We start from the raw sequence: 19,485 nt of genomic DNA on the forward strand, positions 1-19,485 counted from the left end.
CATCGATTCTCATAATTACCCTGTAAGATAAATAATATTACTCCCATTATACAGATGAGGACTTTAACGCTCAGTCTCTGTTAAGTAACTTTTGAAGAGTTACAAAACCACTTAGGTTGGGTGGAAAAAAGAAAAAAGACAGTAAATGGTACAACCCTGCTTGAAGAGTGTCAATCAACCTAATCTTTTGATCTGTATGAGGTCAAGTACCTCCTATTTTCCATATATTTCACAACCTCTTACTTAATAGGAATCAAGCTTCCATGCAGATGAGTGTGAAATCCTGCTCAAATGTCAGCCATTTTTAAGCACTGTGATTTTGGCATATTATTATGGTATAACCTAGCCAATAAGAACTGAGATATCAAGGGGATTCTACAAGCTGCTAAACTACTGGGAGAAAACCAGCTGGATTGTAAATTTCTTGAGGGTAGCATATATGCCTCTTTTTTCTTTCCAAAGGTACAGTGATGGTAACCACCCCAATTTTCTTTGAGTGCAATGGGGTTTATCCTCTTTAAACTGATCAAGATGTTGTAATTGACACACTGATAATCTGCATAGATAAGCACAATACAAAAGGAAATAAATGTCTAACAGTGAAAACTATGACCTTGATTATACAAATGGCTGCTTCAATAAACTCAGCTGAGTGGATACCAGAAATGTGAAAAGAAAATGATTTTAATGGGTGAGTGCAATCCTGTATAAAAATCTGAGCTCAGATTCCCAGAACCTTCCCTAAGCTAACTAACCTCTTGCCAGCTAGACCCTTAAGACCACTCTGGTATCTTGGAGTTTCTGGTTCCAACTTTCATTCTCTTTTGCTGCACAAAACCCAATGCAACACCCTGCTTAGTTTTATCTTGACATTTTCTCCATTTTTGCCTTCTTGGTTCCCCCCCCACTTTTCCCTTGCTCTATCTCTCTCCCACTCTTTTTTTCCCTCTACATGACCCTCCTATGAGAGTGGGGAACAAACATGTCTGTGTGATAGAAGGAAAGGAAAATGAACAAAACCTGTTCACATTCCTTTTACCCCCATATCAATTCCAGTCTCAACCTAGAATATGTCCATTGTTGTATCCACTGAGCTGGGGTCCAAATAATTCCTTGGGTTTGGTTAAACTTGACAGGATCCTTTTTAGGGATTAAGAGTCTCTGAATTCCTTGGGATATTTAAGGGAAAATATTCAAAAGATCCCATAATCAATCTTTCTGTATACTTCTGCATGTTAAGTTTGCCACCTCCACTTAGTTGCTTTGCAGAAACCCTCGGATCTATGTTTAAAAGGTGGATAGACATGTAAGTCACTAATGTTTATATGCATCACAGAAAAATGTTTATAACTGGGGCTGCAATGTAGGAAGGCTCAGCTTTGGCCATAACATCTATGATATGTTCTTTACCCTTGCCCTACATCAGTAATTAAACCATGCTTGTAATAGAACTTTGACAGCCTCTTAATTCTGGCAGAGCTTCCATGAGTGTCTTAAAAAACAAAAGAAATCTAGAGCATATGGGATACTTGGAATATAATGCCTAGTTTGAAAGTCAAGAATATCATTGAGACATGAAAGCCTCATTTTTTAATTATAATGACAGATGAGGTTGATATCAGTAAATTTATGTGCCTGTCAAGCATTCTGAAAGCAAATCTTGGAAGATAATTCATATATTAAGGTCCACATATGGAAACCACCAGGCTCTGTTGTAGCTAAGTCCTACTTTGCTAGGAAATGGCCTATCAACTTTGCCTAAACATATTAAAATATTAAGGACTATTCAAAGGCAACAGAAACATCAACACACAGAGAAAAGGTTATCAGAGGTGCCAATGCATATATTTGGAGCCTTTTCATAAGAGTGTGCAGCTGCTCCTGTAACCTTAACCAAAGAACATATTCTTCTCTCTGTGAAGGTTAGCTTCTTCCAACAAGTGTGGGTCTCTCATGGAACTGCACAAGGAGGACTGAGCAATGCTGTAGACTGATCATTCCAGATTTTACTGCAAACCTGCCTCGGTAATCATCATCTTAACCAAACCACAAATCCAGAAGAAGGTATTTAGGGGATCTTGCCATTTTGAAAAGGTGGGATTCAACAAGTAAGACAAAATAGAGGCTCTACTTTGACAAAGTTTTTCTTCATGTTTTAATGGTTACCTACAATGGTACCAGTGGGATGGGACCTACAATGTATTAAGTACTTACTGTGTTCCAAGCACTGTGCATGCATTTTTCATATCATCATATTTAATCCTCTCAATACTTATGTTAGGTAGATATTATCTTTGTTTTATAGAAGAAGAAATCAAGGCCCATAGAAGTTAAGTGACTCGTCCAATGATAACACAGCTAGAAAGTGATGGAAAATAGAACAAAGATAGCCTGATTCTAGGACTAATGCTCATTCAGAGATTCTCAGCCAAAGGAAAGAGAACCATAAAGGGTTTTTCTGGCTTTTTTTGAGGCTGGCAGTTTGACTTTCAGAATTACATTTCTGTGATTACAAAATGCTTTCACATACATTATCTCCTTTAATTCCCACAATAACCCCACAAGGCAGGTATTAGTATTCCCAACAATAAACTCAAGTCTAAATATAAAATCCTTTATAAGATATTTCTGGAATGTATGTACTCCAATTAAAAAAATTTTTTTTAAAGCACCACCCAAAAAGCTTTGGAAGCTAAAAGGTGAGAAATTGGAAACTACAATGTAAGCCTGATTATTGTGAGTTCTGTTGATTGGAGGAAAGATGTTAACCTTGGAGCAGAGATAGTTAATATCTCCTGTAGCTTTCACTTCAGTAAATTAAAAAGGATAGCAGACAGAATGTCCCTTGTTTGGAAGTAAAAGAGAAAATTAAGAAAATTCACTGTTAGTCCTTGAATGCTTTAAAAATTGCAAAAAAGGTGGTTTAAAAAAAACAGAATAAAGTAATTTTATCAGTTTTTATCTGAATGCCTTAACCTATCAGTAAACAAGTTCCAACCTCATGTCTCTATTCAGTTAGAAATCATTTAGAAAGAAGATGAATTTAACAGATTTAAATGGCCTTCAAAAGAGAATTCAAATGAGTCCTTGAAAAGGAGAGAGACTAAAAAGGAAAGACAGACCTCCAACATGGTTTGCAAGGGGGGAAAAAGGGGAAAAAAGACGGTAAATAAGAACAAACAACAACAGCAACAATAACAATGTGGAAACCATTGAGATAGGCAATGTTAATGCAATATACTGCTATGCAGGTAGGGTTAGGCCACTTGATGTACCTTTAATTGGGATCAACAGGCAAAACTGTTGATTTAATCCAACCTGGCTACCCAATTTCCAGAAATATTCAAAATATTTTCTCCCCCATTTCTTCCTATTTAAACTTCCTTATCCTGTGTCGTATTCCTTTAGCAGCCTGTTTTCTGCTAGATATAATCTTGTAAATTCATATAAGCTAAGGAATTAAAGGCTCAGGGCGATTTATTAACTCCCATGTATCTATATATTTTAGCAGGAGACTTCGACAAAGACTTGGTCCAAGGGATGAAAGGATACTCTAAGTTGGGAACTTCAGGCACTGGCACAGGCTGACTACAGAGACAATGGGGAGCAAGGAGGGATTTCAACATCTTTCAACTTATACCATGGAATCTACACATAGTGAAATACAAATTGCTGAGAAACAGGGCCATTTTAAAGTTGATAAACTACATTAGACAACAAATACAACAATAATAATATGATTAAAAATATTGCATTAGGCAATAACATAAATTCAATACTAATCACATCTTGGGGGGCAATGTATCTCTCAATAACATACATTTCCCACCTGCTGTCCACAACACCATACATAAGCAACACATTTTTTTGGCACTTGAAGAGAAAGAAGAGAAAAAGGAGTGTCCCGGAGGGTGGAAGTATTAGTAGGTAGCTTCCAGGTCAAAGAGCAGACCTAATGTCACCAAACACAGGAATAATGTTCTTCCTGCTCTACTCTTGTCAACCTATACTCACTCCAACCTTTGCAAGTACTGAACTCCCTATCACTTAAAAAATACAGCATGAGTTTCTTGCTTAAAAATACAAAAAATAATGGCATTTCTTCATAATAGGGCAAGATATTGAATCAAGCATGAATCGATCAGGAAGACCTGAGAATTAAGGCAACTCTTTTGCTCAAAAGGAGAAGAGTGTTAAACAGAATGTAGCAAACACATAATAACCATTTACATAAAGCTACTCATCCTTAAATGGGTGTCCCCAGTGATACCAAATACAGAGCTAAGCCTCTCATTTCACCTTCTAAGGCCATCTAACTAACAACATGCCGGTACCCATATGGTGGGGGTTAGCAGGACCCTTCCTTTCCTCATAAAAATGCTGTCATCACACTGTTAACAGCCAAGTGATCTAATAGTTCATATAGAAATTGACACTGGCAGCAAAAAAAAAGTTAAATAAAATGAAGATGTTAAAAATCTCTCAATTCAAGTTGAAAATAAAAACAAAGCAGAATGACATTTTTTTCCCATCAGAATTTCTGTAAACATTTAGACACCAGGGTGATGTATTCCAACTACGTGTTTAGAGAAAAACAAAGACATAATTAGGGAGCATATTCCTTTCACTGCAACCTAGTTTATCCTGATCCTATAACAATACATACATCCTGTAACAGTACAAACAGTAATATGTCAGAGTGAAACTGCATTAAATGAACCAGAAAGTACTTTTTTGTCCTTTAGAAATCAATAAAATATAGTGTTTGTGTTGATGAGCTTGAAGATTTCTTCTCACATCAAAGTAGTTTGTTTTAAAGACACTTTAAAAAATAATTAATATTACTTAAATTTAATTTTAATCTATAAATTTAAAATACTTAATATTTGAAGAATATTCATCCCAAACAAAAAAAGCTCTCATTAGTTGGGGTCCTCATTTGCATAAATGAGATTACATTCCAAGCCGAGGGCATAGACCCAAGGAAGCCAAATCCTAGCCCAGTAAACCAAAAAATTTAAAATGTAATTTGGTAGCCAGACAAACCTATGGAAATACTGTTGAAAATTTCCCCAAAGGAAAATTCACTGTGTGAGTGTGTGTTTGTAAATGTAAACAGAAAACCTCTAATAACCAGTGTTACTTGAGAAATCATGTCATGATATTGTAAGACAGATTTGAGCATAGAGGCTAATATTGTGAGAAAAAAATTATATATATATATATATATATATATATATATATATATATATATATATATATATATATATATATATATATATATACATACATATCCTGAGAAACCCAGAAACATTGCTGAAAGTGCTACTTTGCACAAATTTAATGGGTGGTATTTTAAAATAAAGTACCAAGGAGTACCTTTTCCAGTGACTGAAAGATGGTGTGAGTGAGACTTGGGGCTCAAGTTTGACTAAGGGGATTAAGGGTACAACATGATTAACATACTAAGATCCTCTTCCAACTTGCCTCCTTCAATAGGAAATACTTGGAGGAAGGGAGAAACAGAACTTGTGAAATTTGGGGTGGGGCAGAATCCATTGAAATAAACTCAGAAGTTTGAGAGAAATAAAAGTTGTTAAAAATTACCATCTACTAAAGTAAGGCTATTAAATAGCATGCATATTAGCAACCTTTTTTCTGTTAGTAGATCCATGAAGATAAAAAGCCAGTTGTCTTTTCCCATTACTAATGCAAGACCAATATAATTTAAGATCCCCAAATTAATGGCTATACCACCCAACTCAGAATTCAATATATTCTTCTGGGAATTGCGACTATTTCATTCACCTGCAAACTGATCATGGCACGATGGTCAAAGCAGGTAGAACCCACAAGTCAAGAAGAGTAAACTTTAGTACACTTTTGGATTCTGTTGTACCAACTGAGCAATGTTTATTCACTTTCAAAGGGTGCTAACAAATCAAAGGTTAGTATCAAGTAGTATACAGATTTAAACCCCTTGGGACATATGCTAACAATTCTCTAGAGAAACATTTCTTTTCCCTTTTCTCCAAAAGGGTATGATTTAGTATTAGAACCAGCTTGCATTGTTCATGCATAGGATACAACAATAATATTTTCACCCATTCAGTAATGATATAGACTGAGAGACACTGGGCTTGGAAGAGCCGTTCTTCATCGTTATGAGTAGTGAGTGCATGAGCAGTGAGTGGAATAGGCAGCCTAATTCATGGTGTGATTATAGGGATATCATGAAGACACTTTCTGTCTTCTTCCCTGTTCCTCACTACCCCACAAATACCTCCCTCATCCAGTTTGCTGATACCTAAATTGCAGTTAGTGCTTTGTCTTTTTGGTTTAAAGCCAAAATACTGTAGTATTGTTTAAGAACATACACTTAAGATTCAGTCAGACTTATATTCCAATCATATCTGTACTACTTATTAGCTTGGTGGGCTTGGGAAAATTATTCAATCTCTCTGAGCCCATTTTCCCAAATTTATAAAATGAGGGTGGTGCTAATAATAACAATGCCTACCTTATTGGATTATCCAGATTAAACTTAATTAAATTTATTAAATTTAACATTTAGCACAGTGTCAGGAAGTTTTTAATATACATTAAATTATTAAAGTTCAACCACCCTCCTTAGGAAGAGAAAATGTTTAGCTTTATCCATCATTTTCTGATGAATTTAGCAGCTCCCTTCCTCAGAGCAGTACATGAGGAGGTAAAAATGCAGAGAGGATACCAGGTTATAGAGGAGGCTATGTGTGATGGCGAGAGCACCGTCACTCTAGGTGAGGGGAGGGGATGCGTGAACAGCAATGCAGAACCTAAAATATACCTTCAACCTCACAAGTTTTCTAGGCTCCAGCCCCTCTCCCTTCTGCTTTGGATATTTTCCAGCTGCTTAGACAAATCAGGTTTGTGAGCATTGGTTTTCTGAGTAGAACAACAAAACATCTGTCCTCATAATAAAAATGTTCAAAAACATCTTTAAAAAAAGTAGTACTGTTGGTGGGAATGTAAATTGATACAGCCACTATGGAGAACAGTATGGAGGTTCCTTAAAAAACTAAAAATAGAACTACCATACGACCCAGCAATCCCAGTACTGGGCATATACTCTGAGAAAACCATAATTCAAAAAGAGTCATGTACCACAAGGTTCATTGCAGCACTATTTACAACAGCCAGGACGTGGAAGCAACCTAAGTGTCCATCGACAGATGAATGGATAAAGAAGATGTGGCACATATATACAATGGAATATCACTCAGCCATAAAAAGAAATGAAATGGAGTTATTTGTAGTGAGGTGGATGGACTTAGAGTCTGTCATACAGAGTGAAGTAAGTCAGAAAGAGAAAAACAAATACTGTATGCTAACACATATATATGGAATCTAAAAAGAAACAAAAAATGGTCCTGATGAACCTAGGGGCAGGACAGGAATAAAGATGCAGACATAGAAAATGGACTTGAGGACACGGGGAGGGGGAAGGGTAAGCCGGGACGAAGTGAAAGAGTGGCATGGACATGTATACTCTACCAAATGTAAAATAGATGTCTGTCATACAGAGTGAAGTAAGTCAGAAAGAGAAAAACAAATACAGTGTGCTAACACATATATATGGAATCTAAGGGGAAAAAAATGGTCATGAAGAACCTAGTGGAAAGGGGGGAATAAAGACACAGACCTACTAGAGAATGGACTTGAGGATATGGGGAGGGGGAAGGGTAAGCTGGGACAAAGTGAGAGAGTGGCATGGACATATATACAGTACCAAACGTAAAATAGATAGCTAGTGGGAAGCAACTGCATAGCACAGGGAGATCAGCTCTGTGCTTTGTGACCACCTAGAGGGGTGGGATAGGGAGGGTGGGAGGGAGGGAGATGCAAGAGGGAAGAGATATGGGAACATATGTATATGTATAACTGATTTACTTTGTTATAAAGCAGAAACTAACACACCATTGTGGAGCAAATATACTCCAATAAAGATGTTAAAAAAATACAAAAAAAAAAAATAGATAGCTAGTGGGAAGCAGCCACATAGCACAGGGAGATCAGCTCGGTGCTTTGTGACCACCTAGAGGGGTGGGAAAGGGAGGGTGGGAGGGAGATGCAAGAGGGAGGAGATATGGGGATATACGTATACATATAGCTGATTCACTTTGTTATACAGCAGCAACTAACACAACATTGTAAAGCAATTATACTCCAATAAAGGTGTTTTTAAAAAAGTAGTAACGTATTGAAAACTATATTTAAAAGGAAGGGATGCTCACAGGCAGGCATTTTACTTCTGGCAGTAGGCTGAATTCACTCTCTTGCTGAGCCTCCCTTGTGACTTCTGGCTTTTTTTTTTTATTTCCTAGGGGAAATGGCATTTCTTTGGCAAAGGAAAGTACCAAGAGTATCCCCTGTCTTATTCCGTTTGCTTTGCATTTGAAGAGTGATCTTGTTTTACTGCCTCACTTTGGTCCCAGAGAATCTGGACCTGGATGGAAGAAATGTGAGGACCCAACTGAACGGTTAGCACTTCCTTCAACCTGACTTTGAGACAAAGCCACTTTGGGAACATCAAACTGGCCCAGTCATAAGTCTAAAGCTTGACAAGCAGAGCACCTCCTGAAAAATTATCAGGTGGTGAAAGTGGGTATCTGTAATTGACTAGCTATGTGACTTGAGCAAGTTGCTTAAGTCTCCTAGGCCATGCTTGATTTCTTCATATATAGAATGTTAGTAGTTCCTGCAGGAACTAACTGTGGGTCAAGTGAAAGAATGTCCCTAAAGCTGTTAATGCAGTACCTCTCCCAGTATGGTAGCAATGAGGATTCTTGGTGAATTAACTCACACTGCTGGGTAGCATCATGGTATAATGCCAAGAACATGGATTTCAGAGGAAAAGCAATCTTAATTTTGAATCCCGGACTCCGATGTTATTTTGGGCAAGTTATTTTACCTTATTGAGTCTCAGTCTGTTCATCCACAAAATGGAAATAATAATGCAGACTGCCTGGACCTCTTTTAGGAAATAAATATAATGAAATAGTATATGTGAGGAGTCTGGTTGAGGGCAAATGCTCAATAAATGTCAGTTCTCTTCCTTTCTGCACAGAACCTAAAAACTTGCTCTCTAATGTCTACAGATTATTTTAGTGGGAAAAGTTCTCATATAGAAAATATTCTCAGGAATTCCCTGCCAGTCCAGTGTTTAGGACTCTGTGCTTTCACTGCAGAGGGTGCAGGTTTGATCCCTGGTCAGGGAACTAAGATCCCACAAGCCGCACAGCATGGCCAGAAAAAAAAAAAAAAGAGAGAGATAGAAAATGTTTTCCCCAACCCAAAAAAACTGTTGGTCTTACGGCAAAATGAGGCAGGAAACATATATAGCAGGTAGCATTCTCAGCTAAATGTCACCTTTTCAATGAGGCTTTAATTTTACTACCTTATATAAGGACAGTCCCGTTATTATTCTCCTATCCTTTTTATTATTTTCCTAGCAATTGTTAAAAGACAGGTTTTTTGTCTATTTCACACATAATAGGTACCCCATAAATATTCCTTAAATGAATGAATCCTACTTATTTCCAAGAAAGTCTAGTCAGGGCCTAGAGATATGGCAGATAGTTTCCCTATTTTGCACACTGAAATAATAATCTTCCATCACTCCCCACTTACTTTTGTTTCCCTTTGGACATCTTTTCTAGGGTGACAGACACTTCTGACCCACCACCACTAGTAAGACATAGGCTATGAACTTATTTAAAGGTAGTGGAAGGAGGTTTTGTATTGAGCTATTCACATACACACTCTGCCCATCTTATGATGAAAGCCATAAGTTACACCGTAGAATTGACAATGGTTAGTGTTGGGGTCTACAGTTCTGGAACACAGCAAAAACTAAAATGCCCACATGAAAACTATACCCACAATTTTGATCTTGTTAACCTTTTTTTCCTCACATTTATTCAGATAACAGAGCATACAAATAATAAAGCCAAGCCTACAGACACCAAGAATTAACTTCGCAATTCCCCTCGCCAGACAGTAACTCTGGCCCAAATGATGATCTTCAAGGTATAGAATAGGGAGTTCCCTGGCGGTCCAGTGGGTAGGACTCGGCACTTTCACTGCCACTGCCCCGGGTTCAATCCCTGGTCAGGGAACTATGATCCCACAAGCTGCACGGCGCAGCCAAACAAAAAAAAAGGTATAGAATAACTTGGGGGATTCTCCATCCCATCAGTCACCAGAAGTTGTGGAAGAGGAGGCAATATCATTCTAAAGTAGTTTTCTGGCCTACCAGCAAATCCTCTGACAAATAAAAAGCCTTGAAAACGTCTCCTGTTTTTCTTCCTCCCAAAGCTTTAGAATATCTCTGACCTGCCAGCATTTTGGGGACCAGTAAATCCTTTTGAAGAGACTAAACCTTATGCTGTATCTCAACAAAGTCATCAAAGCCCATGATCTGAGTGGTGTGGGAATTTTCCAGCTAACCTGGGACGCTTAATAATTCAGTCATTTAACAAGTGAGCACCTACTATGTGACAGGCACTGTGCTAGGCACTGGTGAGCAAGACATTTGCTGTCATTGATCTCATTATCTCTTGGTATTGAGGGATAAAGTGCAAAAGAGTAATGTTTAAAGGAATGAGGAAAGAAAAAAAGGCATTTCTTGGAATGGACTGCAATGTCTAAGAGCTTTTTAGTAATGCTGTCTATGTTGAAATCACTGACAATGGTATAATCCTTCAATCACTCTTAATATTTAAAAAGTTACATATTTGTTATTTTTATCAGAGTCGTTAATTGCTGTGTAGAAGATGCCCCTAAGCTGTTGGAGGATGAATATGTTATAGAACAAATGTTGGCACAGTGGGCAAACATTTAGCATGGTATGTAAAATAAAGAAGAGCCAGTTTTTAAAAAATAAAAGAATCCAATAAATACAGGATTGTTCAGTGAATGCTAGAATATTTGAATAGATCCTTAGAAAAGGATTACTTTGTACCAGATAAAATCAGTACATATATGGTACTGAATAGACAAACATCTCCAAAAAGGCTTAGATGTGGGCATGAATGACTGACCCATATTGAGCTATTAAGAGAAAGTTAATGTCTGAAGAAGTCTTTCAATTTATGTGCTTGATAAGCTCTGCAACCTTTGAGATGCCATAGATTAGGGATCAGCAAACTATGGCCCCACAAGACAAATCTGAACCACCACCTGTTTTTGGATGACCCATGATCTAAGAATGTTTTTTACATTTTTAAATGGTTGAAAGAAAAAGGAAAACGGTATTTCATGACAAGTGAAAATTATGTGGCATTCAAATTTCCGTATTTGTAAATAAAGATTCAGTGGAACACAGCCATTCTCATTTGTTTATGTATTATCTATGGCTGCTTTCATGCAACAATGGTGGAGTGAATTAGTTGCAGAGACTGTATTGTCTGCAAAGCCAGAAATATTTACTATATGACCATTTATAGAAAAAGTTTGCTGACCTGCCATGGACCATAGTAGCTCTAAAGTTTCACAGAATTGGCTTTAAGTTCTCACTCTGCCTTGAGCAAATTACTTCTGTGAGCCTCAATTGTCTTATGCAAAAGTGGAGCTATTAATGTCATCCTCATAGAACTCATATGAGATGATTAATGTAAAACATTAGCACAGTGATTTTCATGATTTAAGCATTCAATAAATTGAAGGTATTATAAATAATTTTCTCTGGGTCTGAGACAAAATGCTGGGCTGTATGGGTCATGAAAGAGCCCTAGGTGGCAGTTCTGATGTTCTTACTGAGATATCTGACCAAGAAGCTCTAGGCTGCAATCTGGAAAACCAATATTTGCTATTCTTTTTCTTACCCCAAATAAAGCATCGGAACCTTCTTTTTAGGAAGTTGCTAATCTGCTAGATAATCTCCATAAAAGCATACTACTACAATGATAACTTAATTCCTCAGTGAAATGATGATTATTATGCTAGTCTGGCAAGGAGGTGTGCAAAAATATTGACTCTAAATTTTAGTTGGCACATTGGCAGTGCCAGTTGAACGTCTTCTCGTCTACCAGATATGCCAGACACCAAAGAACGAGCTAAGAATTCTGCAGTTAGATAAAATGAAATGAATGATAGGCCTCAATGTAATAATACTTTCTGCTATATTTAAACACTTTCCCCCACCACTATCACCCCCAGCCACAAACCCATACCCCTGAAAGAAAAAAATCAGTAGATTCAAGACCCTGTTCTGTATGTAAGGTGTTTGGAAATCACCACTCTAGCAAACAAGTAAAAAGCTGAACAGAGTGAAAAAAATCAACAACCATAAGAGAGGGGAGGACACAGGTCAAACCACTGTCCCCAAAATTGGAGAGACAGACAGGGGAATACAGAGATTTGCAGCTTATAAGAATGGCAACTCATGAGCAGAAACTGCTGTGGGAACCAATGCCTGGGTAGAAAAACCTGAACTGTAAATGAGGAATTGCTGGAGGCTCAGCGTGGACAAGTATGAGAGTTAAAACTCCAGGGGGACCCAGTCAGAGGGGCCCCAATGATATTGTGAAACTTACCTCCAGGAGTTGAATAGGTTCTCACAGTAAATACTGGAGAAAAATCCTCTTGTGCTTCCAGCAGGGGAAAAGGTAAAGGAACCATTCTGAAATATCACTACATCAGAGTACTCGGTTCTTCTTAATGCCCACCCTCATGGGAAACTTGTTAACCAGAACCTAACCTTCCAGGGTATAATCAGAGCTAAACTGACCTGGGTGAAGTGAAATATCCAACTCCAGCCCACTCTAACCATGCTATCCCAACTAAGAGGGAAGGAAAAAAAAACAAGCAAGAGAAGAATAATCACATGAAAATATTAATAGACAGAAAAAACACTGTATCTAAAAAGTCATCATAATTGACAAAATCCAACACCTGTTTGTGATAAAAACTCTCAGAAAGTAGAAATAAATGGGAACTTTTTCAGCTTGATAAAGAATAGCTACAACAAACCCCTACAGCTAACATACTTCATTCATAATGAGAAACTAGAAGCTTTTCCACTAAGATCAGGAACAAGGCAAGGATGTCCTCTCTTACCACTCTGTTGGGCTGCAAGCCTTGTAGTCGCCCAGCCTTGAGACTGAGGAAAGAACCCAGAGACAGCAACAGAGACATCAGTGGCTTACTGGACAGGGCATTTTACACGTCCAAAACAAACGTCCTGGAGTAACTCCCCACCACAGATGGCAGACGGTAGGCAGGACCTGACAGCCACCTTCGCTACTCAGGGGAGAAGGAGGCTACCATTTACGGGGAGGAATTGATGTAAGGTTGGCTCATCAGTTACCAGGGAAATCAGCAGCTGGGGCAAGGGGCAAGTATTCAATACCTAGGCATTACTAATTAAGCCCTATAATTAGGAAGATTAGATAGTTATGTGAGAGAAGCAGGTACTGGTCGAGGACGGGGATGTACAGAGAGCAAGAGAACAGCCATCTTGAGTGGCCTGATCATACACTCAACCCCTACACACTCTGCATGACCCTTACAGTCTTGGTCTGCCCTTCCTCCACGATATCCCTAGGGTCAGGTATGTAGAAGTTCACTGCAGCCAAATACCACAAGTGCAATAAAGACGGCAACTAAAGAGTATCAAGAGTCCTGGAGGTAGGCAAACTTTGGAGCCAGGTGCTTGTTGGGTCAGTTTTTCATCGAAGTCCAGAGGAGGACAACAATGGCATCTCACTGCAGACCCAGCAATCAAACTCATTTCACAGTGAGGCCACCATTTTTGCCCAGTCCATGAAGAGATTCCCTCCACTGAGACTAGGGACGAAAGTGAGATGTTTAACAGGCACAATACAGAGAATATCATGATCATTAAGCAAAATACAAGCAGTAACAGCATTCTGAGATAATACCACCCCTGCCTTTGGTCTTTGTCCTGGCCTGCAGTACCATACTACCGGTCCAACCTCAGTCTCCACAGCTGGTGCCAAATACTGAAGAGGCAGTATAACAACAGACCACATGGTTAATAGAGTGGTGCCTTCTCCAGTAGGGGATCTGGATAAATTACTTTAGTAGTCTTAGGTGGGGCCGGGTAGACCACAGGTGAAATCCGTAAGTCCCTTTCTAATCCTATTCCCCATGGGGTGGCAAACCCAAACCACCAGGGACTTACCTGCCAGTCCTAGGTCCATTTTATAATGTGTTCCCCTGGGGGTAGATCCTGTAGCAAGGGCAAAAGTAAGTTATTGTCCTGATCAATAGCTAGCAAAGGTCCTTCGGTGGTCAACAGTTGAAATTGATGGTGTTGACTAGTTGCTTCTGGGTTAACATAGCATAGGCACTGGGACGATTGCTCCTGGGATGTTCAGTTATAGTTCATAGGGCTTGAGTTAGCCTCTGGTCCACATGTTGAGAGCGGGTTTCCAGTCTCAACTGCTGTTTAAGTAGCCCATTCATCCCTCCAGTTAGCATGGCAGCAATGGAGTCATAGGGCAGGTGGAAATACCAGTGTATGTCATTTTTATTGGCCCATTCCTGAACTGCATGGCTGGTAAAGTGGATTCCTTGGTCTCTATCAATGTCCATGGGGGTCCTCTATGTCATGCACAGCTGTTCTAGACCCCCAATAGCGTTTTTCTGCAGTGCTCAATGACTTGGGTAGGCCTTTTGTAATGTCTTCCACCTGTTGTAATGCACTGTAGGCTGCATATAGCTATTGTTCCACTACACTGTATTGTTGCTCTGCCCCCTTCCATAGCTGGGACTAGAAGCCGAAGGGTACTCTTTTATTATTTTGGCATTGCCACAGGCCCCAACCAAACCCCTCCGGGTAATTGGCCATGTCCAATTCACAAGTCTGTCCCTGAGTTAATATCCCTAAATCCTGTGTCTGTTATTGTTTATGGGTAGCGTGTTGGGAGTATGCTTGTATTTTGTAGGTAATCCAGGTTCTTGTGTTATGTCTGTATTCACCAGCCATTCACACGCAGTCAGAGGAACTATGAGCACAGGGCTGCAACTTTTAAACTGGAAAGAGACCCTGAGGTCAACAGAATATCATCAGTATAATGGAAGAGGAAGACATCTCTCATGGTAGTCAGCTGTCACAGGGACCCACATGCTAGTGGACAGCCACCTCAGGATTTCCTCCACAACTTTCCATTCCCTGTCCTTAATTCCCAACATCTCAGTGTTCACAGGAGCTTCCTTGGCCTCCTGGCTGCCTTGTCAATTGTTAAGCTACACCCCGTGGGCCCGCAAGCCTTGTAGTTGCCCAACCTTGAGACTGAAGAAAGAGCCCAGAGACAGTGACAGAGATATCAAGGGTTTATTGCACAGGGGATCTTACATGTCTGAAACAAAGGTCCTGGAGTGACACCCCACCATGGCCAGCAGACGGCAAGCAGAACATGGTAGCCATCTTCACTACTAGGGTAAGAAGGAAGTTACCATTAATAGGAGAGAGTGATGTCAGGTTGACTCATCAATTAGCAGGGAAACCAGCAGCTGGGGCAGGGGGCAACTTCAAAGGCAGTTACTAATTAAGCCCTATAATTAAGAGGATTTGATAGTCATGTGAGAGAAGCACGGCTGGTCGAGCAAGGGGATGTACAGAGAGCAAGAGAACAGCCATCTTGAATGGCCTAACCATACACACTCCTTTTCAACATCGTCCTGGAAGTCCTAATTAATGCAATAAGACAAAAAAAGGAAATAAAAAGTATACAGATTGAGAAAGAAAAATTAAAATTGTATTTGTTTGCAGAAGACATGATTGCCTAAGTAGAAAATCTGAAAGAATCAACAGAGAAACTCCTGGAGCTAATAAACATTTATAGCTAGGATGGAGGACACAAGGTTAATATACAAAGTCAATCACTTTCCTATATACCAGCAATGAACAAGTGGAATTTGAAATTGAAAACACAATATCATTTACATTAGGACCCCCCAAAATGAAATACTGAGGTATAAATCTAAAAAAAAAATGTATAAGATCTACATGAGAAAAACTGCATAAATCTGATAAATGAAATCAAAGAAGAACTAAATAAATGGAGAGATGCTCCATGTTCATTGACAGGAAGAAAATACTGTCAAGATGTCAATTCTTCCCAACTTGATCTATAGATTCCATGCAATCCCAATCAAAATCCCAGCAAGTCATTTTGTGAATATTGACAAACTAACTCTAAAGTTTATATGGAGTGGCAAAAGACCCAGAATAACCAACACAACATTGAAGGAGAGAAAAAAGTTGGAAGACTGACACTACCAGACTTCAAGACTTAATATAAAGCTACATTAATCAAGACAGTATGATATTAGTAAAACAACATACAAATAAATCAAGGAAACAGAACACAAAGCTAAAAAACAAAACTCACATAAATATAGTCAATGGATCTTTGACAAAGGAGCAAAGGCAATACATGGAGCAAAAATAGTATTTTCAACAAATGGTGTTAGAATAGTTGGACCTTGATATGTAAAAATAAATAAATAAAACAAAAAAGAATCTAGATACAGACCTTATACCTGTTATAAAAATTAATCAAAATAAGTCAGACCTAATTGTAAAATACCAAAACTACAAAACTCCTAGGAGATAACATAGGAGAATGCCTAGAAAAGCTTGGGTATGGAGGAACCAAGATGGCGGAGTAGAAGGACATGCTCTCACTCCCTCTGGTGAGAACACCAGAATCACAACTAGCTGCTGGACAAACATCGACAGGAAGACACTGGAACTCACCAAAAAAGATACCCCTCATCCAAAGACAAAGGAGAAGCCACAATGAGACAGTAGGAGGGGCAAAATCACAGTAAAATCAAATCCCGTAACTGCTTGGTGAGTGACTCACAGACTGGAGAACACTTATACCACAGAAGTCCACCCACTGCAGTGAAGGTTTTGAGCCCCACGTGCGGCTTCCCAACCTGGGGGTCCGGCAACTGGAGGAGGAATTCCTAGAGAATCAGACTTTGAAGCCTAGTGGGATTTGACTGCAGGACTTCGACAGGACTGGGCGAAACAGAGACTCCACTCTTGAAGGGCACACACAAAGTATCGGGACCCAGGGGAAGGAGGAGTGACCCCAGGGGAGACAGAACCAGACCTACCTGCTAGTGTTGGAGGGTCTCCTGCAGAGGCAGGGGGTGGCTGTGGCTCACCGTGGGGACAAGGACACTGGCAGCAGAAGTTCTGGGAAGTACTCCTTGGCGTGAGCCCTCCCAGAGTCTGCCATTAGTCTCACCAAAGAGCCCAGGTAGGCTCCAGTGTTGGGTTGCCTCAGGCCAAACAACCAACAGGGAGGGAACCCAGCCCCACCCATCAACAGTCAAGCAAATTAAAGTTTTACTGAGTTTTGCCCACCAGAGCAACAGTCAGCTCTACCCATCACCAGTCCCTCCCATCAGGAAACTTACACAAGCCTCTTAGATAGCCTCATCCACCAGAGGGCAGACAGCAGAAGCAAGACGAATTACAATCCTGCAGCCTGTGGAAGAAAAACCACATTCACAGAAAGATATACAAGATGAAAAGGCAGAGAGCTATGTACCAGATGAAGGAACAAGATAAAACCCCAGAAAAACAACTAAATGAAGTGGAGATAAGCAACCTTCCAGAAAAAGAATTCAGAATAAAGATAGTGAAGATGATCAAGGACCTCGGAAAAAGAATGGAGGCAAAGATTGAGAAGATGCAAGAAATGTTTAACAAAGACCTAGAAGAATTAAAGAACAAACAAACAAAGATAAGCAATACAATAACTGAAATGAAAACCACACTAGAAGGAATCAATAGCAGAATAACTGAGGCAGAAGAACTGATAAGTGACCTGGAAGACACAATGGTGGAATTCACTGCTGTGGAACAGAATAAAGAAAAAAGAATAAAAAGAAATGAAGACAGCATAAGAGACCTCTGGGACAACATTAAACACAACAACATTCATATTATAGGGGTCCCAGAAGGAGAAGAGAGAGAGAAGGGGCCAGAGAAAATATTTGAAGAGATTATAGTCAAAAACTTCCCTAACAATGGAAAGGAAATAGCCACCAAAGTCCAGGAAGCGCAGCAAGTCCCATACAGGATAAACCCAAGGAGAAACACGCTGAGACACATAGTACTCAAATTGGCAAAAATTAAAGACAAAGAATAATTATTGAAAGCAGCAAGGGAAAAATGACAAATAACGTACAAGGGAACTCCCATAAGGTTAACAGCTGATTTTTCAGCAGAAACTCTACAAGCCACAAGGGAGAGGCATGATATACTTAAAGTGATGAAAGGGAAGAACCTTCAGCGAAGATTACTCTACCCGGCAAGGATCTCATTCAGATTCGATGGAGAAATCAAAAGCTTTAAAGACAAGCAAAAGCTAAGAGAATTCAGCACCACCAAACCAGCTCTACAACAAATGCTAAAGGAAATTCTCTAAGTGTGAAACACAAGAGAAAAAAAGGACCTACAAAAACAAACCCAAAACAATTAAGAAAATGGTCATAGGAACATACATATCAATAATTAACTTAAATATTAATGGATTAAAAGCTCCAACCAAAAGATACAGGCTTGCTGAATGGATACAAAAACAAGACCCATATATATGCTGTCTACAAGAGACCCACTTCAGACCTAGGGACACATACAGACTGAAAGTGAGGGGATGGAAAAAGATATTCCATGCAAATGGAAATCAAAAGAAAGCTGGAGTAGCTATACTCATATCAGATAAAATTGACTTTAAAATAAAGACTGTTACAAGAGACAAGGAAGGACACTACATAATGATCAAGGGGTCAATCCAAGAAGAAGATATAACAATTATAAATATATATGCACCCAACATAGGAGCACCTCAATACATAAGGCAACTGCTAACAGCTATAAAAGAGGATATCTACAGTAACACAATAATAGTGGGGGACTTTAACACCTCACTTACACCAATGGAAAGATCATCCAAAATGAAAATAAATAAGGAAACAGAAGCTTTAAATGACACAATAGACCAGATAGATTTAGTTGATATTTATAGGACATTCCATCCAAAACCAGCAGATTACACTTTCTTCTAAAGTGCACACGGAACATTCTCCAGGATAGATCACATCTTCGGTCACAAATCAAGCCTCAGTAAATTTTAGAAAATTAAAATCATACCCAGCATCTTTTCTGACCACAACACTATGATATTACAAATGAATTACAGGGAGAAAAATGTAAAAAACACAAACACATGGAGGTTAAACAATACGTTACTAAATAACCAAAAGATCACTGAAGAAATCAAAGGGGAAATCAAAAAATACCTAGAGAAAAATGACAATGAAAACACGACGATCCAAAACCTATGGGATGCAGCAAAAGCAGTTCTAAGAGGGAAGTTTAAAGCTATACAAGCCTACCTCAAGAAACAGGAAAAATCTCAAGTAAACAATCTAACCTTACACCTAAAGGAA

At 39.1% G+C, this 19,485-nt stretch overlaps 1 long non-coding RNA gene across 1 annotated transcript in view; it reads right to left on the reverse strand.

Moving 5' to 3' along the window:
- Positions 1 to 5,268: 5,268 nt before the first annotated feature.
- The window catches only part of LOC309653273, a 58,701-nt gene continuing 44,484 nt past the window's right edge, over positions 5,269 to 19,485 (reverse strand). The window contains exons 2-3 of the long non-coding RNA XR_014259059.1: positions 14,035 to 17,377; positions 5,269 to 13,993 (exon numbers count right to left, since the gene is read on the reverse strand). This is a non-coding gene — a long non-coding RNA (uncharacterized lncRNA). The remainder of the gene's footprint in view (positions 13,994 to 14,034; positions 17,378 to 19,485) is intronic.

This window comes from Balaenoptera physalus (genome assembly GCF_965194825.1).
Source record: "Balaenoptera physalus genome assembly, chromosome: X".
Lineage (NCBI taxonomy): Eukaryota > Metazoa > Chordata > Mammalia > Artiodactyla > Balaenopteridae > Balaenoptera > Balaenoptera physalus.